Source organism: Mustela lutreola, chromosome 6 (genome assembly GCF_030435805.1).
Source record: "Mustela lutreola isolate mMusLut2 chromosome 6, mMusLut2.pri, whole genome shotgun sequence".
Taxonomy (NCBI): domain Eukaryota; kingdom Metazoa; phylum Chordata; class Mammalia; order Carnivora; family Mustelidae; genus Mustela; species Mustela lutreola.
In genome coordinates, this window is record NC_081295.1 from 156,823,830 (window position 1) to 156,840,694 (window position 16,865).

General features: G+C 46.0%; 3 non-coding genes and 1 pseudogene across 3 annotated transcripts; 2 read left to right on the top strand and 2 right to left on the bottom strand.

Annotated features, from left to right (window-relative positions):
• Positions 1–159: 159 nt before the first annotated feature.
• LOC131832992 (heterogeneous nuclear ribonucleoprotein A1-like) lies at positions 160–1,051 on the bottom strand (annotated as a pseudogene).
• A 10,570-nt stretch (positions 1,052–11,621) lies between these two features.
• On the top strand, positions 11,622–11,694 carry TRNAF-GAA (transfer RNA phenylalanine (anticodon GAA)). Its single transcript has one exon. It is a non-coding gene; the product is annotated as a tRNA-Phe (tRNA).
• A 2,308-nt stretch (positions 11,695–14,002) lies between these two features.
• Positions 14,003–14,076, top strand: TRNAI-AAU (transfer RNA isoleucine (anticodon AAU)). Its single transcript has one exon. It is a non-coding gene; the product is annotated as a tRNA-Ile (tRNA).
• A 2,667-nt stretch (positions 14,077–16,743) lies between these two features.
• Positions 16,744–16,825, bottom strand: TRNAS-CGA (transfer RNA serine (anticodon CGA)). Its single transcript has one exon. It is a non-coding gene; the product is annotated as a tRNA-Ser (tRNA).
• Positions 16,826–16,865: the final 40 nt, after the last annotated feature.

The following is a 16,865-nucleotide window of genomic DNA, read 5'->3' on the forward strand; positions in this document are numbered from 1 at the left end:
AAAAAAAAAAAAATCTACATTAAAACCCTTTGTTGGAATGCTTTACACTTTCCGCAGAACAGAAACTAAAATAACCTGTTATACAATTAGTCACAAATACAGTCCTCTTGTTTTTTTGCCCATACACATGAGTATTGTCTAAAACATGTCTTCTTTGCAGCAGCTAGGCCCTGCCACCACTGTGCTTGGCTGAGTTCACAAATCTGTCGTAACCTGTAGCTTCCCTGTCACTTCTCTGGCTCTCCTCTCCTGCTAAGCTTTGTTTCCTGGCAGTAATTAAAACCCTCTGCCACTGCCATAGCTGCTGCTGCTGCTGCTGCTGCTGGAACCACCATAGCCACCTTGGTTTCGTGGTTTGGCGAAGTATTGGCCTCCATCACCATAAGGGCCAGAGCTTCCGCCTCCAAAATTGCCTCCTTTCATGGGTCCAAAATTTGAGGATTTTATTGTTGTAATTGCCAAAATCATTATAGCTTCCGCCACCTCCAAAGTTGCTTCCATCATTACCAAATCCGTTATAGCCATCCCCACTGCCACCATATCCACCACCACCTCGACGGCCACCAAAGCCACCTCGACCACTGAAGTTTCCTCCGCAACCAAAGTTATCATTCCCACCAAAACCACCTCCACGACCACCACCAAAGTTTCCAGAACCACTTCGACCTCTTTGGCTGGATGAAGCACTAGCCATCTCTTGCTTGGAGAGCGCTTTCCTTACTTCACAGTTGTGGCCATTCACAGTATGGTATTTTTGAATGACAATCTTGTCTACAGAATCATGGTCATCAAATGTTACAAAAGCAAACCCCCCCTTTTTGCCACTGCCTCGGTCAGTCATGATCTCAATCACTTCGATTTTCCCATACTGTTCGAAATAATCTCTTAGATGATGTTCTTCAGTGTCTTCTTTAATGCCACCAACAAAAATCTTTCTCACAGTTAAGTGGGCACCAGGTCTTTGAGAATCTTCTCTTGAGACAGCCCTTTTTGGCTCCACAACTCTTCCATCCACCTTGTGTGGCCTTGCATTCATCCACCTCCTCCACAGTGGCCTTTGTGACAAACCCAAAGCCTCTGGAGCGCTTGGTGTTCAGATCTCTCATTACCACACAGTCCGTAAGTGTTCCCCATTGCTCAAAATGGCTCCTCAGACTCTCATCGGTTGTTTCAAAGCTCAGACCTCCGATGAAGAGCTTCCGCAGCTGTTCAGGCTCTTTGGAAGACTATGACTTAGACATAACGCAGTGGGAGGGGAGACTTTAACGATGCTTACTCGGCAGTGTCCATGGGCAGAAAGTGCGATTTCAGATTCTTATTCTAATGCATTTTTCCCCCTCCTCTTCGAAGAAAAAGCTGGAAGGAGGGCATTTTATTTTCCATGCTGAGACCGCGGATATGCCCACGATGAAGGAGGGCTTTGGGTAGTTTTCGAACTGGAAGAAACCACAGACCAGAGGAGGCAAATGGAATTTACCCAAGGAAGTTCTCCTCCACCTGAGACGGTAAAGACATTGCACACCTTCAGAGGAACCTCTCAGCCGTTACCCGCTGCTTTCTTTAAAGGAGTTCTCAGCTCTTAGGGAACTGTGCAGGGGAGCGGAAAACCCGGGTCCTGAGCTCAACGGTGGTTTGGTCAGCTCCGGGGTCATCTCCTGGGTCAGCTTCCCGGGCCACCTCCAGGGGTCAGCTCTGGGGTCAGCGACCGGAGCTCAGGGAGGTGCGGAAACCGCCCCCGAACCGGGAAAGAGCAACTTCGATCGGATGCCACAGGGCGCGGTGAGGTTGCTGAATTCCACCTGTGAAATCTTACTGTGATTTGAGTCTCACCAGCCAGCCTCCAGCAGTCAAACATCGGGTGGGGTGACTGGGTATGTATTTTCATCAGAAAATAAGACAAGTCCTATTTGGACAACTACATTCATTCTGACGCTGGATCTGCCCTGGATGATTCAAGGTTACTCTGCTTGGATCCAGTCTCTCCCGGATTTATTCTGTCCCTGGGGCTCTCCTCTTCTGTTCCTTCAGTATGATATTCCTGACAGTTCTGTTCTCCTGATCATATACACATTCTCTGTATTACAGTCATGCCCTTGATCATGACCTCTCTGTAGATACTGATGACCGGGTACCATTTCTCCCCCCGCCGCCCTGTCTTTCCCTTTGAACCCCGAGCCAGGCAATCCCATAGGTCTGTCACAGCAACATGTGAGAAAACCATCAAACTTCAAGCCACTCCCTCTCTTGTGCTTTTTTTCTCCAATGCGGTCATGTAATAAACATGTAACGCCACGTTTCCTGCCAGGTGTGTTTCAAGGCAAGGTCACTGCAGTGACTGAGAAAGAGGAAGTCTCTGGGCTTGGAAGGTAAGTTCTAGTTGGGAGGAATCCACAGTGACAGCTACATAAGTAGATGCAGTTTTATAGAGCAAACTAAAAACAGGATGGGGGAGAGGAGATCCCAAGGTATGTCTGGGTGCTGTACTAGGTGGGGCTGTTAGGGAAGGCCCCCTCTCTGGCAGGTGGCATTTCAGCAGTGGCCTGGAGGGCAGGAAGAAGGTCGTGGATACACACAGTCCAAGACCTGTGGGGACAGAGGGAAGAACCATGGCAAAGACCTCTCTGTGGGTGTGTCCCCAGAAGCACCCTCAGAGAGCAAGGAGAAAAAGGCCTCATATCAGCACGTGTTTCAACAGAAGACACAATCCATCATTTTCATGAAGCTGACACCTGATGCGATGTTATTTATGATCCCAGTTAAGGCCTGACCAAGCGGCATGTGAGGAAACAGTGTGACAGTAAACTTGTCAGAGGTGCAAAGAAGTGTCGCCAGGGGTAAATGCTGCTTGCTCTGGGAGTCTCTGACCTACAGGGACTAGGCTGTCCCTAGCTTCCATGGCCTGATGTGACAACCCTGCAATGACTCTGATCACACCGGCTTCTGTGGAGTTGTTCAAAACAGAAAACAGCACTGCAGTTTCCTCATGTCTCCTTTTTAGTAAGTTTCACCAACTTAGTGCCTTAAAACAGCACAAAATTGTTGTCTTAGGGTTCTCTAGGCCGGGGCCTAAAGTGACTCTCCCACACTGAAATCAGGCTGCTGGCTGGGCCGTGGTCTTCTGGACGCTCTGGGCAAGAGTCCTTTCTCTCGCCTGTTCCACCTTCTAGAGCCTGCCCACATTCCCTGGCTCCTCATCACCTTCTGCCTCCCAAGTCCGCTAGTGAAGGACTCTGGTCTTTGCTTCTGTTGTCACATTTTCGTTTCTGACTCTAAGGCCTCTCTTCCATCTTTCAAAGGACCCTGTCATTATATTGGACCCCCTGCGTAATGACCTTCCTATTTCCAGATCCTGATGCTTAGCTTGTCCGCGAAGTCCCTTTCGCTCTGCGAGGCAGCACATTCCCGGCTTCTGGGGCTTATCCCGGGCCCATCTGTGAGGAGGCCCTACTTGGTCCAGGTCATCACAAACCCTGTATGAGACGAAGATCTCATACCCTCCCCCGAGTCTCCTCCTTCGCTTGCGGGATCCGTCCTTCCGTCCTTCCTGGCGCGCCTTACCTGGCCACCACTGATGTGCTTTCCATTGCTATCCTGTTGCCTTTTCTAGAATTTTGAGTAAATGGGGCCATACAGTCTGGGGCCTTCTGTGTTAGACTTTTACTTAGTATAATGCTGTGCTCATCTCTGCAAGGGATTCATTTCTGATTCCTTCTTCTCTGTGTCCTTGTGTTCACCTGTTACAGAGTCCTCTTCATTCTCTCCTACCTCCTAATGTCTATCAGCATTTCCCTGCTCATAGTCCATGTTCCCAAAGGCCTTGGTTCTTGATAAATACCCTCATTTTGCCCTGGCTCTTTTCTCTTTCTCTTCACTTCTCCCCCAGAGACCACGGGCCTGTGTTACCCACCCCCACCCCCTTGCTCCCCTGTGAGCTTTGCCTGCTGGGCCAGGCCCCCCAGGCATTAGCTCAGGCTTCTCTTTGCTTTCTTCCCTACTGGATCAGAAGCTCCTGCAGTTGGGGGGTAGGGGGGATGGGGGAGTTGGGACAAGGACTATATTCTAACTGCTTTCATTTCTTTAGTATCCCCACTCAACTCCTGGCTCTCCCTCTTGGTAAACTTTCTCTACCTGGGGTCTCAGGGAGGCCTCTGGTCCTTTGCTCCCCGCAAACCCCTTGAGGTGAGAGTTTCTTTTGTTTTACTGACTTAATTCATTTATTTTAGGAAAATGAAGGTTAAACATAGATACTGAGTAATGAATACTACTAACAAGAGAGTTGTGTTTTGTCTGGCAGTTTCTTTCACTAAAGAATGTAAAGTCAAAGGTCAAAGAAGAGATTTGCTAGTGCAGATAAAAAATCAGGAGGCTTGTTTGACTCCTTTCTCTACCTAGAATGCTATTCTTCCATGTACAGGACGGGATTGCTGTGCATTCCAGGAAAAAAATCTGATGGTTTCTTCCTTCTTACTTATAGATCATTTGTAGTATCAAGTCTGCATTTACCTCATTGTAAAAAAGATGTATTTATATACACAATTGTCTTTTCTGCTAGTTTGCTTACCGAGGACAATTACCATGACTTTAAAAAAAAAACTTTTAATTACATAGTCCATTATGTGACATGTAGAAAATATTTTAAAATATCCATAGAGTCTCAAAATGGTGCAGTGGCATAAACTCAGAACTTTGGGGGGAGAAGAAGACAGCAAAGAAAGGAGGAAAAAGTGAGGTGGTTTGGAGGGGAATGAGGAGGAGGAAAAAAAAATGTGTTTCTTTTGATTGTTCCAGGTGAAAATACTGGATATTTCAAACACTACAACTCAAGGCTTTTCTAGAGTTGACATTTGCTTCTGCTAAATGAGGATTAATATATATGCTTGGCTGACAAGGAGGATTGGTTTAGGTCCCTTGTAAAGTAACAACCCCCCACCCCTAGGCCTCACACTGCCATCAGAAAGGGCCAGATGGCCTACTTTTTAAAATTTCCCGACCCCAGACCCCAAGATCATGACCTGAGGGAAACCAAGATTCCAGCGCTTAACCAGCTGCACCACTCAGGAGCCCTCTGTCCAGTCATTAAAAAAAAAAAAAACAAAACCAAAACAACAACAAAAAAACTATTTATGGAGTGATACAATTTTAAATTGTTCCACAAGAAACATTTCTTCCAATTTTGGCCCTTTGGGTCTCTTTACTATTTGTTTATTTCCCCTGGCTTCCATTTCTATTTCTGGTGCAGACTAAAAAGACCCAGATCCGGATTTACCCATTACAAATATGGCTTATTTTTTGTCTTTTGTCACCTCCAAATTCTATTTCATGTAACAATCCTGTTAATTTTTTTTTTTTTTTTTTGCCTAGGTAATACATTCCTGTGGTTCCAGATATCCATAGGTATAAAGGTCCTCCCTGGTCCGATTTCTTTTTTTTAATTTATTTACTTGACAGAGAGAAATCACAAGTAGATGGAGAGGCAGGCAGAGAGAGAGAGAGAAGCAGGCTCCCTGCTGAGCAGAGAGCCCGATGCGGGACTCGATCCCAGGACCCTGAGATCATGACCTGAGCTGAAGGCAGCGGCTTAACCCACTGAGCCACCCAGGCGCCCCCCTGGTCTGATTTTTAAAGAGCAAAGAAGAGACTTTTATCTGAGTCCAAGTTAGGTCAGCTGCCCAGGATACACAATCTTCACAAAGAAGAGGGCTCCAGGGAAAGAACATCTCGTACAGGGTTATATATGTTTTTTTACATTTTTAAAGTTACAAATCATCATGATGAACAGTCCAGAAAGTTACAGACTTCATCTTGTGTTTTCAGCATGTGCAAGGCAGTATGACTTTAACAGGAACCAGGAAGGTTTAAAAATTTTTCTTATCTTTATGCTTGGAAAGCTCATTTTTGGTTATTTTCTGTAAGGAAATAGTTGTACAAAGTGCTGGGGCAGAAATAGAGCCCATGCTCTGCAGTTTTGCTGAGTCATTCTGACCTGGGTAAATGTTAGAGGAGAGCCTCCCTGGGAGCCCGGGGGCAGGCCCCTGCCCGCCACCCCCCACAAGGTTGGACATTTCCTTTATTTTACCGCTGTTATTAGTTTCTTAAAAAAAAAAAAAAAATAGCATGACTTCCATTCTTTTCTTTGCCAGATACCCTTCTAGCTGAGTGAGTGGAGAGGAGCCCATCCCTTCCCACGAAAAAGAGAGGCCTGGCCCTTGCTTCAGCTCTTGGGAGATAATCCATGTCGTACCTAGCAGATATCTTTTTAGGGTGGATATGGCCACATGCGGTAGTCATGTCAGAAAGACCAACCCTGTGATTTAGGGTGAGGGCTCTGTTACCCTGTCAGTCAGCCTGGAGAGTGAGTTCAAGCACACGGGTCATCAAGGGCTTAGGCCGATATAATGAAACCCCAATAAAAACTCTGGACATGGAAGTTTAGGCAAGCTTCTCAAACTGACAATACTCTGTGCCTTGTCACACAAGGGTAACTGGCCCCGAGGACAACAGGAGTGTCATTTTGGAACTCTGTCAGGGTCTGCTTTATGTGTACTTTCTTTTGGCAGATTTTAATCTGTGTCTTTTCCTTGTAATAAGCTATAACCAGTAAGTATAATAGCTTTGAGGAGTTCTGTGACACCTTCTAGCAAGTTATCCAAACCAAAGGTATTTTTGGGAAACCTCAAAACTTGCAAATAATGTCAGAAGTGAGGGAAGTCTAGGGGACTCTGCCCTCACACTTTGCTGCTTGATGGACTCAGGGGGAAGGCTACACTCTCTTCTGATTTAACAACGCTTCTCAGGAAACTGATCGATAGTAACACAGCAAATAAATTTAATTATTTCTAACACCTTTCTTTTTACAATATTAAAGAGCAAGTCTTTGCTGATTTTCTGGGAGCCCACTGGGAAATCTCAGCCAGTTTTAGGTGCAAATGTCATAAGGATTTGATTTGAGGAGGAAAAATATCAAACTAGTAAATAATAGTAATAGCAAACTAGTAAATAGTAAACAGCTAACTAAGTAGGATCACAAGTTACTGAGAAACAATATGTAGCTGCCTATGTATCCAAGTGACAGACGACTTTCCCTTTGTGCTCCCACATGTGAAAAGTTTGGGACTCACCACTCTCATCCTCAGAACAAGAGAAAAGCTGCACAGTCTGAAAATCAGTACCTCTCCTTAGCTATATCCGAATATTGAGGTCACAGGGCAGCTTGCTGACCCAGAACCTGGAGAGAGGGGCAGAGCGAGTGATTCACAGAAGCAGAGACTCACAGCTGGTGAGAATCATGGACAATATTAAGGACAGAGAAGGCAGAAATGGGCTGGAAGACAAAATATAAAACAACGGACAAGGGAAACGAATAGAAAATATTTACAAATACAGATCTCTCTTGACTTACAACGGGGTTATGGTCCCATAAACCCATCATAAATTGAAAATACTACAAGTCAAAAATGCATTTAATACACTTAACCTACAGAACATGGTAGCTTGGTTTCACCCACCTTAAATGTGCTCAGGATGCTTACATGAGCCTCGAGCTGGGCAGTCATCTAACACAAAGCTTATTTTGTAATAATGTGTGAAGCATCTCACACAGTTCACTGAACACTGTACTGAAAGCGGAAACAGGATGGCTGTGTGGGGACAGAATGGTTTTTAGTGAGTGAGTAGGTGGTTGGCCCTAGTGATCCCGTAGCTGACCGGGCGCTGCGGCTTGCTGCCCGGCGTCACCAGAGAGGATCCCACCCACATCACAGCCTGGGAGAAGATCAAAAGTCAAAGTACGATTTCTACTGAATGTGTATTGCTTTTCACCACTGTCAGTTGAACCATTGTAAGTCAGGGACCGTCTGCACAGTAATCCCCCCCTTACACACGGCTTCACTTTTGACAGTTTCAGTTGCTGGTGGTCCACGGAGACCTGATAATCCTCCTTCTGACACGTCATCAGAAGGTCAATAGTAGCCTCATGCTACATTGCAATGCCTACTAGTCATTCAACTAATGCATTATGCAAATCCATTGAACTGTGCAACGCAAAGAGTAGATCCTAAGGTAAACTGGGGGCTAAAGGTAGTAACAATGCATCAATCTTGGTTCACCCATCGTAATGAATGTATCACAAGACATTAATAATAGGGAAATCTCTGAAGTTGGGAGAAGAGGGGATATGGGAACCTAGTGCTTTCCATACAATTTTTATGTAAATTTAAAATGCTCTAAAGGATAAAGTCATTTTAAAAGGTCAACATAAGAGGTAATATGATTATAAATAACCTTAGCTGTTTCAGAAGTGGAAAGACTTTCTTATCTTAGATAAGAACATAACAAAGAAATGGTTCTGATGAAGTTCCAGAACCTAAGTCATGTTTGGTGGGGTGAGGTTCGGAGCTGACGACTAAAGAAAGAATTCTTAAGACATCTTTGGTGCAAAATGGTGGTTTATTAAAGCATGGGGACAGGACCTGTGGGCAGGAAGAGCTGCTGCCCCGGGCATGTGAGGAGTGGCTGGTTATATACACAGGAGTTGGGTAGGTGAGGACAAATGGTTGTTCAGAAGGGCTATTGGGGTAAAGAAGACTGTCAGGATATTGAAGGCCTGGTTACTATCAAGCCAAGGCCACTTTCCCTCTAATGAGGCACTAACATAAAGACAATTGGGAGTCTCCTGGTGGAATGTTACATTCCTGCTATCAAACGTCCTTGTTAATGAGATTTAGGTCTTAAAAGAAATTTAACTTTATTTACTTTTCCTTCTACCTCCGTCTCCTTCGGTTTTTTATGGAGGGGAGGGTGACGTCAGGGCTTGAGGAACTGAGTTATGTGTCTTTGGAAATTGGGCTATTGATAAGGTAACTTCTTTGTTGTAAATCTCAAGGACATTTATAAACCAAGAGAGACTCCTGCCTTGCAGGACTATGATCTCTGCAAGTTAACTATTTGTTCTTCTTTTAGGGCAGTCAGGGGTGCCTGTGGAATGTCACACATATTACCAAGGGGAGTGGGTGGAGAGGGGGTGCAAGGCGCCAGCCCCTGCTCCATCCTCAGCCAGCCTCCTGCTCCCTCATCAGTTCTAGGAGTTGAATTCTGCCATTTTTGGGGGAAATGAGCTGAATTGTCACCGTAGTGCCAAAGCACGTCATGGTGGGGGCTTTTGGAAGGGTTTAGAGGTAGACTTGGAGAGACCCATGATACCAAGTTTAAACAAAAGCCAGCAACAAAACCAAACCCAAAGAATTCTCAAACCAAGAAGTGCAATGAAATCCTTACTAAGTTACCACGGATGCCTGTCGGGAGTACCTGGATGAGGGGCTGGGCTTCCTGTAGGGTCCCACGAGGAAAGGAGCACAGCAGGCTTGGGAGGACTCTGTCTGGGCGGATGAACTGGGTGTCTCAGGTGGGCTTTTACTCCTGCGTGATTCAGGACACCAACCTGTCAAAGACAAAAACCAGGTAAACGAGGACACTGACTTTAGTTAGGCTCTTGTGATTGGGAGAACACCCCAGATTGAAGGATCAGAGTGCTCTCTGCAGGATAGCCTGCCGTAGACTTTCACAGGGATCACAACTTCCTGATGAGGTTATTTGGAATTGTTTTGCATTGGAGAAGCTTCAGTCCTATGAATTTGAAGTGTTCATTTGGGTGTCTAGCTACTCTCAAGGCGATTGTGCAGAAAAAGTTGGCACAGCAGGCCTGAGACTATTCTCCTTGGAAAGGCCTGCTGGCAAGATGGGCCCTTGGCTGGCATCTGGGCGCTTACATTTTAAGAGAGTTCCCACCATTTCCCAGATGACAGGAGTGGCTCACTGCCTACACTGTTCATGCAAACCATATGGTTTGCTTTCTTGGTTTCTTGGTCTGGATTTTTGATATATGCTAGGCAGCCTCCCCCAAGTATCTTGGATACCAAATCTTTAGTGAACTTCTCTGGTGGACGTTTTCCATGTGTTGTCACGATTTTGCATTGAAGGAATTAAGCCCATCCTGTGTGACTTGCACCTGGTTTCCTCCAGACTTTATTCCGTGTGTCTTTTCCTTTTGCTGACTCTGCTTTGTATCCTTTTGCTATAATAAATAATAGCTGCGGACAACTACATGCTGAGTCCTGTGAGTCTTTCTCTCGAATCATTGAACTAGGGGAAACACAGGGACAAACAGCTCTCATCTTAGCTAATCACTCATGAGACAAAGAATAAGAACTTGGCTAGGAGTGAAAGGGGAAGGATCTGTGTTTGGCCTTATCAGCATGTTTGAGCAAATGAGGAAAGATTTGTGTTTGGCTTTGTCCATACCTAAATACTATAACGTTTTGCATTACATAGGAGGTAGGGTTTGTTGACTGCAAATATTTCATGTAATTTTTGATATAAGATATGCTAAATTATTATTTTTTTCAATTACCCAAATAATACTCCTATAATGTAAATGTTTGAAAAAACGTAAAGAAACACCAAAAATATCTTACTGTCTTCCCTGTTAATAATTAGTATCCTTAGTCATCAAAAAATACAAGTTAAATTCACAAAGAAACCCCCCTACATCCTGGCCTGAAAAGCCATAATTAAAATGGTTGACAATATCAGTATTGGCTGGTCTGTGGAGTGACCAGAAGCCTCGCACATCATTGTTAAGAGTGTACACTAATACATGCATTTTGGAAAACTGTTTAGCAACACCTCATAAAGTTAAACATACATATATCCAGCATATGTGACCCAGCAATTTCATACACATATCTGCATATCCAGGTACGTATGTATATATGTATGTATCTATTTATCTGATAGATGAGTGTTTATGTTCACCTAAAATTTGCACGAAAATGTTCCATGATTTTTGTAACCTAGAACTGGAAACCAAGCGCCCGTCAGCATTAAAATGGACAAGTACATTGTGGTGTGACCAAACCGAAGCTGATGAAAAGGAAGAAACTGTTTTCACAGCTAAAAACACTGATGAATCTTAAAGGCAATAGTGAGTGAAAGAAGCCAGACAGAAGAATGCAGATGCAATTTGACTTAATGTATATGAAGTTACAAAATAAATGACAGCACATAAGTGGGAATTCAGATCAGTGGCTAACTCTGGGAGAACAGCAAAGAAGAGGGTCCTGAGGGAGCCAAGGTGGTTACACGGGAATGTAAATTTGTAAAAATCATTACCTGTGTGCTTAAGATATGCATACTTTGCTGTATTAATTTATACCTTAATAGAATGAAAGGGGAAAGGAATAAAAACAACTGAAATAATAAAAAAAAAAAAAAACCCACTATGGTTTGAACTAGAATTTATTCCAAATGGTGTTGTCTTGAATTCCTCCAGCAGGAAGATTTGAATCATTACACCGCAACTAATTCATATCCTTAGAAACTATATATAAAATGTCCATCATCACTGTTTTTTGGTTCTTCCTATTATACTTAGGAAACTTCCAGTATGTTTCCCCATTGCCTAATTTTTATGTTGGTATATTTATTCTTGAAATGGGCAAAATGTTACATTTGCAGAAAACAAGACAAAGACTTTCTTCTCCTGAAATGTAGCATCCAAAAAAGGAAATAGGCTTTTCAGAAAAGGTTATTTCAAAAGTAATTGACAAGAAACACCCTGTGGGCTGGCTGAGATAGCTCAGTTGGGAGAGCGTTAGACTGAAGATCTAAAGGTCCCTGGTTCGATCCCGGGTCTCAGCAAAGGATGTCGGTCCTCTTGCAAATGTTGACTTTTTCATTGCTGATTGGCAATGAGTAAACCATTGACTACCCACCCATACTGTATGTCAATCACCTTTAAATAAGTTGAGTCCACAGTGCCAGTTATGTGGAAAGGAGCTACAGGCACATTTACCCTCATCACAGACCCGGCTTTTGTAAATTCTTTGGCAAAATACAATTCTCTGTCCATACACCTAATTGCTTCCAGCAATCCCTCAAGGCAAAGAAAACCTCCCCAATGCCTTTTTCAGAGCACTTCGGTGTTCTTAAATGCATCTATAAGAATCAGGGTATGGGCACTTTCAACTCTTCACTTTATTACCTCTCTTCCTGGCTTCACTTAGTGCTGGGCCTTCCAGAACCTTACATTATTGTCAGCACTTTGCATCCTGTAAAAAGTTTTGCCTATCTTACCCAGCATTTGGTTTTCAGCTGCGGGGACAGGCCTAGTGGCAGGAATGGTAGTGTAAACATAAATTGAATTTTAAGAGTATTTATGAAGATTCCGTGTGGTGGTATTTATGCATATGCACATGCTGTAAAATGTAATAGAGATTCTTAATACTATTATTTTTCCTGAGACAGTGTTGGATAATTCATAGGCTCTAATCTGGAATATAACACACATAATTTGAAATCTTCTTGCATTTACGGTAGATGTTCCCTTGTGTATTGCCAGCGATGTAGGTGGAGGTATTTAAAGGTATGCGAGAGGACCTGTGGAATATTTTGGGAACGATATACAAGAAACCCAGCGCTCTGGTGGCCTCCGAGGAGGATTTGGGGGAAGCTGGAGTCAAAGATCGGTGGAGATTCCTTCTGTATCATAGTGTAATGTTAAGGACGGATCTTTTAATAAGCCCTTCTATTGATCTGGAATCACTACTAGTGACAGTTCATACCCAATATTTCATTCAAAAGCAGGCTCCGGAAAAACACAGTTCCGGGGATCTGGAGCCCTCTCAGTCTACCCGGGAGGTAGGCGCAGGTGGGGCTGAGGACAACAGACCCACATCTTGGGTTTTGCCAAGTGGTCAGGTGCTGGTTTTTCTAGGAGAGCGAGTGCTCGGCGTGCGTAATCCTCCCGGACACCCTAGGGCGTAGTCGGAAAAGTCGGGGAGGTCTGCCACCCGGGAAACTCCGTTTGTCCAGGGGAGGAAGGAGCCAAGAGTAATCGTTTGGGGTTGCAAGCCCCGGACCCAAGCGAGGTGCGTCATGGTGGCCTTGCCTGAGGACCCCGGGGTCCGGGACACGGTTGGGGAGGCAGTTCCCCGCGGCGACAAGGAGGACGCAGCCTGCAGAGGCCACGTCGGAGAGCGTCTCTGCGTGTGGGGTCGAGGCTGGGAAGCCCTGGGCCGCGGACGAGAGCCCCGCAGACTGGAAGAATGCCGGGGGGAAGATCCGCGGGGACCCCGCCCTCGACCTTGAACTGTGGATGCTGGAGGCTCAAGCTGCTCTCCTGCGCCCGCGTCCGCTTTCAAATCAACCGCGTCATTACCTGCTGATTCAGTTAGCTCCGAAAACAAGTATTCGCTGGCAATTGTCTAGGCAAGAAAGTTGGAAAGTTACAAGTGAACTAACACTAGGGACGCCTCCCACCTGTCTCCGGGGGAGGAAGCCAGTAGGCTCGCTGGGCACCGCGGAGGCACCTCTCCGACTCCGGCCTCCGCTGCCCGGGCCGGGGGTCCCTCGGCTCGCACCCCGCAACCTCTGGGCCCTTGGGTGAGAACTTGAAAGCTCAGCGGGGCGCCGCTACCACCTCGCCCTCTGCAAACCTCCCACGGCCTAACAGGACAATAAGTCACCCTGACTTAGCGTGTGACAAGCCGTCCAGCCGCGGACCGCGTGGCTGATGACGTCAGGGCGGGTGTCTGCGGGTCTTCCGCGACCCCGGGGCTCCGGATCCTTTCCTCCTCCGCTCCTCTTCGTCTCCTCGCCTTGAAACAGCCTGAACTTAACGGGTCATTAAGTTACGAGTCAAGAAAGACCAGCGTGCAGTCTGTCATCCAACGCTACAGACGTGCTTCTAGGAAGGGGGACTTCCTCCACCAACGACTGAAAATCCGGCTACAGTGCACCCTCCACAAATAGAGACTCAGCCTCTGCACACAAGTTTCTCCGTGGATTTTCTTCTCCAAATCTGAAGAACCGGAAGAATGAAGACTCCTCGTAACAGTCTGTGAATGTGGTTTAATGGTTCCCTCAGAAGGAGGGGGAACAGGGAGAGGAGAAATTCCTTTTAGTAGAGGAACTTACTTTTTTTAAAAAAGAAGCTCTCCACTAGAGTGGCCGGTTAGCTCAGTTGGTTAGAGCGTGGTGCTAATAACGCCAAGGTCGCGGGTTCGATCCCCGTACGGGCCAGCGGGTTGTTTTGGCCTTCTGCCTGCCTAACTCTACCCATAACCCCGAATTGCCAGGGGCCAGAGTCGGGACTTAGGACATTATCTCGCTCAACGAGACAGCTGTGTACTTCCGTCTGGCTTAGCTTTTAATAAAAAACGTACAACTGCTAGGAAGACTCTACTGAGGAAAAGCAGCGTGGGAGCCAGGCAGGTGTGTTTGGGAAAGGGGAAGCCGAGGCGTTTTCGAACTAGGTGTGCTCAGTTTTTAGTGACACTCGGAAGACAGGAATATCTGGGCACGTTAAAGAAGCTTCTGGGGAGAGATGGAGTCAAGCGCAGCGCGGCCAGAGGCTCGGTGGGCTGGAGCAGCGAGACGCGGCGGTGCTCCCGTCGGGTCTGCGCTCGGTCCCTCCCCTTTATCGGGAACCCTCCCTCCCGGCGGCGGCGAGGACCGGGCGCCCAGTGCGACTCTGCGCGGTCGCCGGCCTTCGTGCACCTGCCGGCGAGGCTGCGCACCCGCTTTCTCAGGTTTGGTCTCCGCCCCCGACGGCGCACGCGATGACTGCAAGTCACCTGTCATGTGCGCGGAGGAGACAAGCTACACGTTCGGAAATGGGTCCACATATGAAGATGATCTTCTGGGTTGGTTGGAGGACTTTTCCCCACTTGGCAGTGATTTCTCTCCAGCCTCCACGCGCAGCCACGACGCACAGGGAGGAGGCTTGTCTGTCTGGAGGCAGCCCGACAGCTGCCACCTCCCAGATCTTCCTTACACTCTCATCTTTTCCCTGCTGTTTACCTTTGCAAAATAAGGAATTCCTGTTGATTCTCTGCCCCCCCCCCCTCGCGGTCTCCGTCCCCATGAACTCGGCCGTGCACGTGGGGCCTCGCAGGAAGGAGCAGCGACAGCAGCCTTCAGGGCCAACCTTTGTCTAAAGGGGCCAACTGAGGCAAAGAGTCGCTCCCGCCGAACCCTCCTTGCCTCCACCTATCCCCAGGAGATGTCTGTCCCTCTTCTCTTTGCTGGTGTCACACCAGGAAGGAACTGCGTAAGAGAGACCTCTCGGTGAGGACTCTTTCCAATGGGGAAAAACTATCAATGGAGAAGATACTGGAAGAAAAGTTACTTTTCTTTAGAGTTCCTTTGATTTTAAAACCTTCCTTCTAATGGTCTTTTCCGGCCAATCTCCTGTCTCAAGTTCAAGAAGGGATGAAAGAAGAAAATCTTAGAGGATCCTTTGATGCTTGTGACTTCTCCTTCATGGTCAGCTGACAGCAGGTGTGGGAGAGCGTTTGTGAAAGTGAAGGATCAGTTCCTAGAAAGCGTATTCGAAAAACTTTAAGGATCGCTTCAATGTTTTTTTTGTTTTGTTTTGTTTTAAAGTACCTAGGAAGTGTGAAGAAAAAGTAAGCTCAGCCAGCCAGCCAGAGGTTGAACCTGGAACCTTCCAATCCGAAGTCAGACACATTACCCATCATGCCACTGGCCCTCACCTGTCACAGCACTCTCCATACTTGTATTTTCCGTTCCTATACACAATTCCTATCAGATGAAGAAGTGGTTGATGTTTTAATTTAGACAGCAATTAGGTACAAAATCTGTACCAATTCTGGGAAAGCATAATTTATTTTGTGATTTGTTTGCATAATCCACGTTTACATAAAATGTTTGCATTGAAAACAGGTCAATCTTCACTCATTTTCTGCCTGTGTTCATTGGAACCTTGTTCGTTGCTTCGTAGCTGTTTGTTTTGCTTTTGTTTTGTTGTTTTACTTGAACATATGTCCACCGACTCAGTTTCCACGTTCTCTCTTCACTTCTTGCCCAGTTTATATTCTTGCCTAGTTCTGAGCTCTCTGTTACAGCCCTCCCCCAGCCATAATATTCTCTGCCCACAAATTGCAAAAAACACAAAATGCAATAAGAATGCAAGAATTCCATAGAAGTATACATTTTAAGAATCGCATTTGACAAAGAAACTTGGAAACCAGGAACCCACTTACCAACAAATACAAAATTGGCTTAAATTTTTTTTTTTTTTTTAGCTCTTCAAAGTTGATGAAATAGCTGAAAATGAAAAAGTGCTTATAAAAGAGAGGTTTAGTCCACTGAGGAGACGAGGTTGCATATGGGCTTGAAAAGGCAAAGTCAGAAGTCAAAATTTAGCTTCTCTGTGCCTCAGTTTCCTCATTTGTAAAAAGTGCTGCAAAGAGTGGCAAATATAATGCAGTATTATCCTAAATTTTTTGTGGCTCCCACCAGCCTTTGATGTCAGTACAAACACTAAAGATTGCTGCCTGAAAATGCCTTTAAGAAAGTTGCTGGCTCTCTATAATCAGAAAGGGCACCTAATCCTCCAAATTTCAAGTCTCCTGTGTTCTCTTTGCTGCTGTGATCAGACATTTGCCAGATTTAACAACTTCACCTCCCCGCACTCAGTGTTTTTGAGCGCTCCAGTCTGAAGTTCGGTGTGGACAGTGGGGAGGGAGCCCGAGCTCTGGCGGTTCCCACGCGCCCAGACGCCAAAGAAGATGGTGGAACTCATAACCAGCTAGCGCCGCCCTCCTAAAGGATTTGAGTTATAAATTGGAACGGCCGCTGAAGGGATTTCTCTGCGGTGCTGGGCGAGGAGCCATTTAATTTTGCAGAACTTTCAAGCTGTGAGCCCCACACCAAAAGGTATACCGCTGTGAGCAGGATTTGAACCTACGCGGGGAAACCCCATTGGATTTCGAGTCCAACGCCTTAACCACTCGGCCATCACAGCCCCTCTTCTTGGTGTTTCACTCATTAGACTAAAGACAGGT